Consider the following 6,606-nt stretch of genomic DNA (forward strand, 5'->3'; position numbering starts at 1 on the left):
AAGCAGGAAGTCCACAAGTTGGAGGCGAAAGTGACATAGTTAAATCTGCTCGAGAAGCGAACTAAAGACGAATTCAATCCCAAGGCTTACAAATTGTTGGCGAAGGTAGGTTATTACTTCACAACTCACATTGAGTTCAAGAGTTTGAAGGTTTATGAGAGAGGAAGTCCACATACGATTCCTGGAGCTACTCGATGCTCAGTCTTTCGAAGGTTGACTTGCCAAATGAAAGAAATGAGGAAATCATCTGTGAGTCGTCGGTGGTGGCGCGATCTTCAGCCTTCGAGAGACTAAGTGCAGTTCCAAAGGAAAGCGAAGGAAAACCCCGTACTCCCATTTTTGATCGCTTGAAGCAGAGAGGGTTGAAGATCCCCTCGACGAATATGTCTCTAATGAGACAAAGGGGAAGGAAAAAACCTGCAGTGACGCCCCTGAAACGACTATAAGAGAGAGGGGGCCGATACCCCGAGCGTCAATTTGGTGACGCCTCAACCTTAAAGACGCTGAAAGGCCATCGAACAAGAAGCCATCAGGAGAGGAAAGAAATGATCGAGAAATCTGTAGTACCCCCCTCTCACGCATGAAGAAAAAGACCTTCGTTACTTGAAACATAAGTGAGGGCTCAATCAAAGTAAAGAGGTGCGATGTTGTCTTCACCAATCCTCAGAATGTAAATTTAGAGCGGGTGGAAGGCGAAACTTCGTGCCACCACATCACCATCACTAAAGAATCTGAAGAAGGTATGACCGAGGAGGAACTGAAGGACGCTCCACAAGGTCTAGAGGATGGTGGTCAATCCACGGTGGCTAGCTAAAAGAGGTGAATCTGGGCACAACAGAGGAGCCGCGTCCGACTTTCATCAGTGTGTCCCTTTCAAAAAGGGAAGGGCGAATACATGAGTTTGCTCACTAAATATAGGGATGTTTTCGCTTGGTCATACAAAGAGATGCTAAGACTAGATCCAAAGGTAGCAGTCCACCATCGCGCGATCAAACAAAGGTGTAGACTCGTTAAGCAGGCTCAACAACACTTCTAGCCGGAACTTATCCTTTAGATTGAGGTTGAAGTCAATAAGCTGATTGAAGTCAAATTCATCTGCGAAGTCAAATACCCAACGTGAATAGCTAACATGGACAGATCATCCAGGTATAACCAAATACGAATGGCCCTTTCAGACGATGAAATGACGACATTTCGAACCCCAAAAGGGATATATTGCTACAAGGTGATGCCTTTCGGGTTGAAGAACTTCGACGCTACTTATTAACGTGCCACGCTGAAGATGTTTGATGATATATTGCACAAACACGTGGAATGCTATGTGGAGGACCTTGTGGTTAAGACCAAGTGCTGATAAGACTACTTGAAAGATCTAAGAGCCGTGTTCGATCGCCTGCGAAAATACCAATTAAAGATGATCCCCCTCAAGTGCACGTTTGGCGTAACTTCAAAAAAATTTCGGGGCTTCATTGTGAGACACCTAGGGATAGAGATAGATCAATCCAAGATCGATGCCATCCAGAAGATGCCAAGGCCAAGGAATCTACATGAGTTAAGAAGCTTACAAGGACATCTGGCCAACATCTGAAGGTTTATTTTTTAACCTGGCAGGGCAGTGTCAACCCTTTTAGAGACTGATGAGAAAGGGAAAAAAATTCGAATGGGATGAGGCCTGCCAAAATGCCTTCGATAGCATAAAGAGGTACCTTATCAGTCCTCCTATCTTAGGAGCCCCAGTAACGCGTAAGTCATTGATACTGTACATCGCAGCGCAAGAAAGATCGCTAGGGGCACTGCTGGCATAAGAAAGAGAGAAGGGAAAAGAACGTGCACTCTACTACTTAAGTAGGACCCTAGACAGAGCTAAGTTCAACTATTCTTCTATTGAGAAGACGTGTTTTGTGCTCTTCTTCACCATAGATAATTTGAGGCACTACATACAAGCCTTCACAGTCCACTTAATCATGAAAGCCGATCCCATCAAATATGTTCTGTCCAAGCTAATCATCTCGGGCCGTTTAGCCGAGTGGGTAATCATGCTTCAACAGTACGACATCATTTATGTACTGCAAAAGGCAGTCAAAGGGCAGGAATTGGTCGACTTCTTGGCAGATCACCCAGTTCCATCAGACTGAAAGTTGAGTGAAGATTTGCCCGACGATGAAGTTCTCTTCACAAAAACCTCAGGGTTGTGGGTCATGTTCTTTGATGGTGCGACATGGAGAAGTGGTGCGGAGGCATGCATCATCCTCATTTCGACAGAAAAGCACATGTTGCCCTATAGCTTCTCACTTGCTGAGTTATGCTCGAACAATGTCGTTGAATACCAAGCCTTGATAATTGGTCTCTAAGTGGCTTTGGAGATTGGGGTGGCTTGCATAGAGATTTTTAGTGACTCAAAGTTGATACTCAATCAACTCTTATGTCAGTATGATGTGATGCATGACGACTTGAAACCTTACTTCATTTACACTCGCCAGTTGATGGAAAAATTCGAAAGTGTGACATTGAAGTATTTCCCAAGGACAGAAAATAAGAAAGTGGACGCCTTGGCAAACCTAGCTACGGCCTTAACAGTCATGGATAATGTACCCTGTAATATATCATTTTGTCGAAGATAGGTTATACCTCCGGTCGGGACTGCATGTGAGAAAATGAATGTGATATCAGTCTACCTAACTGATGAGGAAGATTGACGGCAGCCCATCATAGATTACCTTGAGCATGGAAGGCTCCTAGACGACCCTTGCAATAAAATCGAGGTTCAAAGGAGGGCCGTGTATTTCATTTACTACAAAGAGGTCTTATATAATAGATCCCTTGAAGGACTCTCCCTTCGATGCCTCAGTAAAAAGAAGTCAGCAAAGGCTTTGGAGGAAGCACACTCAGGCGTATGCGGCATACATCAAGCTGGATCAAAGCTACAATTCCAACTGAAAGGAATAGGTTACTATTGGCCGGGGATGATCCAAGACTCAATGGAATACGCAAAGAAGTGCAAAGCTTGTCAATATCACGCGAATTTCATTCATCAACCACTAGAGCCTCTGCATCCGACTATAGCCTCGTGGCCTTTCAGTGCATGGGGGCTTGATCTGGTTGGCCCTATAACACCTAAGTCATCAGTAGGGCACTCTTATATTCTCGCAGCCACTGATTACTTTTCAAGATGGCTGAGGTTGTCGCTCTAAGGGAAGCTAAGAAAGAAAATGTGATGGACTTTATCCGCACTCATATCATTTCTTGGTATGGTATTCCTCATCGAATCATGATGGATAATAAGAGATAATTCTCCAACAGCTTCATGAACAGGTTGTGTGAAGAATTCAAATTCAAGCAGTACAAGTCGTCCATGTATAACGCCGCCACAAATGGGTTGGCAGAGGTATTCAACCAGACGTTGTGCAACCTGGTGAAGAAAATTGTCTCCAAGTCGAAAAGAGATTGGCATGAAAAGATGGGTGAAGTGTTGTGGGCTTATCTTACCACTCACCATACCCCTACAAGAGTCACCCCATACTTTCTCGTTTATAGGGTAAAAGTTGTCCTTCCTTTGGAAAGAGAAATTCCATCGCTAAGAATGGCGGTGCAAGAAGGGTTGACTACAGAGGACAATGCCAAACTGCATCTCCAAGAGTTGAAAGCACTGGATGAAAACGATTAGAAGCTCAATAAGCGTTGGAACGTTACCAAGCGCGAATGTCTAAAGCCTTTGATAAACTGCAAAGCCTCAATATTTTTAAGTTTGTGATCTAGTGCTCATCGTAAGAAGACCAATTATCACGACAAGACATATGGGAAATAAGTTCATGCCTAAAAGGGATGGGTTCTACGTCGTCAAAGAAGTTTACACAAACAGAGCATACAAGATAGTTAATCAAGACGGGCTAAGAATCGGCCCAATTAATGCTTAGCAAATGTAAAGAAAAAGAAAAAAAGAAAAAAAAATCTTTGTATGAACTACGTTATGACTTGTTCCCCGTCATTTTAAGGGGTACATAGGCAGCTTAAAGAAATTTAAGTTCAGTCACGTGGTCAAAAATATATATGTGTGTGTGTGTGTATATATATATATATTGATGAGTCCAGTGTAAAAAAAATTAAATAAATAGATAAATAAATAAATAAAAGAAGCAGAAATTTAAAGAAGACTACAAGGCACCAGAGAACATCACTGAGGAAATAAAAAAAATAAAAAAAAAAATAAAAAAAAAACTTCCATGTAAGGGATTTCAACACTACAATAGATAAATCTAGTAACTAAAAGAAAGATACAAGGAAAAAAAACTCCTAGGCCACTGCCCATTGATGTACGCCTAATCCAATAAGACAAACGACGTCAAGTCAAGGTACTCAATGATAGTTCCTCAACTCCTACTGCATGGCTTCTAACATCTAACGTAGGATATCCAAAGCCTTGACATATATATCAGAAAGGATTAGGGTGGTCTCGATCTCGTTTATCGCCCCTCGCATCTCCGAGGCCTCAAGCTTATGCCAGTCAAAAGGCCTCCGCTCTCAGAAATCAGCTGGGATATTTCGGCTCGTTTGGCCCTGATGGCCTCCAACAGGGCTAACAGTTCCTCCTCTTCTTGTAAGGCTCAGGAGTCGCGTTCAAGTAGTGCTTTTCGTTTAGCAAAAGCATTACTCTCGTCATACAGTATTTTCTTCATATTAGACTTAGCCTCCTCCAAATGTTGCTTCTTACCTGTTTGAGTTAATTGAGAGGAAAAGGATAGCTAAAACTAATTATACTTCTCCATGTTTAAAAAAATACTCATCTACAAGTTTTCTGAGAGGAGGGAGGTTGGCGCCTCAAATTTCAGAAATAGCTCGAAATATCTCATGAGTTTCTTTCTCTAGATAGAGAACCTTCTCGAAAGGAGTACGCATGATCTTCTTGTGTATAGTCTCCCACATGGCTAATGCCACGTGGTGTCAAATGTCGAAAACCACATTGGCAGCACAAAACTCGAAAACCTCAAGAACGGCTAGGGGTGCTACCCTATTTACTCGCCTCGAGAGCTCATGATCATCTGAACTTGCCAAGACCCTATACGCTTTTCTGAGTTGGAGAACCCTTCCTATTACAGGCACCAAGAGGGAACTAGTTTCCTTGGTTATAGGATCTGAAGCCTCGATGTTCCCAACGACCACCACCTCCTTGGCATGAGGGATGTCACCAGGGATAGCACACACTTGATAGGACCTTGGCATGGGATCCACTGGCAGCGCTTCGGAAGTACCAACTCCCTCAACAGTTGAGTCAGCGACAAAAGGGCCTACTAAAGATTATTCACTTCACGATGCCTCGAGTCCTTGAAGAGAAAGGTTCAAGGGTGACTACAGAAAGTTAAGACTAAATGTAAACTGTATAGTCAAAAAGATGAGATGAGAGAACTTTTTTTTTTTAAAAAAAAAAAAGACGACGTACCAGTAGGTTGAGAGCATTAGAAGCCATTGCATCATTTTGAACCCTCTCAAGAAAATCGATATTCGATGCCCTGTGCTTTTTAGAGGGTCACTTCCAATGACGATCGTCAGTACTACTATGACTATCCTCCTCAATCGATTTGGAAACGTCTTTTTATGCGATCACTGTAGCCTTCTCAGTCAGGCGAAGTTGCTTACCTCTATGGTTGGTCCCTTTAGCTTTGGATAGTCTGGGTGGCTGATAACGGGCATAAATGAATGTTATTACAGTGCTAAGTTATTAAACAATGCAGGTTTGTGTTGATAAAATATGTTAGATTGCGTCCAAAAAGTATTAAGTTCATAACATTGTGGTCGCATGCGTTCATCGCATAAGAATAGTTAAATTTTATATTTTTATGTAGAATATGCGTTGACATAAGGCAGAAAGCGCGATCACAAGAAATCAATGGTCGAGCGAAGCATTACCGCAAGGCTTTGCGGTGATTTATGCTCGTAAATATCTGCTCAAGAAGGATTGCCGCATAGAGCCGACACAACTTGGTGGGTGTATCTGGGTGAAAAGCATAATTAATCACAATGGGACAGAAAGCTGATGACGGTCGAATCCGAATTAAGTTGACAAGTCGCTAACGATAACAAGTACATTCAGCTTTTCGGTGACAAATATTCGGCGCATCAGTAAGAGAATTAAAGCCATCCCATCTATGCAATCATAAGAGAGAAGCTGTCTTTCACCTCGAAGCTCTATAAATACCAAAGGCAATCTTCAAAAAAAGGGGTTCAGCGAGTTCGGATAGTTCGGATACTTAGATAATTTTTCTCCATAATTAGAATAGTCTTGTTCTTAGATTTTATTTTATTTTAAGACGGAAGCGAGAGAAGCGAGATTGTGTCGATAGATCGTTCCAGTGAGCTTGGAAAAGTGCTAGAAGTGTCGAGATCAGAGAGAGGGTCAGCTCCTGTGGAAGCAGGATTATGTTTTGAATAGAATAGAGTTGACAGTGTAAAGGCCTTGGGAAGCAAGAGATTGCTACCAGACTCTCTATCATTATCTTCCATTATCATTTTGTACTCAATCTTATCTATAGAAATGGAATTTACTTCTTTATATCTGTTCACTCTCTGTTTAATATGCATGAGTAGCTAAATCTGTCGAATGGGTTGAGAAGT

This window comes from Benincasa hispida, chromosome 2, assembly GCF_027475165.1.
Source record: "Benincasa hispida cultivar pf3 chromosome 2, pf3_genome.v1.1, whole genome shotgun sequence".
NCBI lineage: Eukaryota > Viridiplantae > Streptophyta > Magnoliopsida > Cucurbitales > Cucurbitaceae > Benincasa > Benincasa hispida.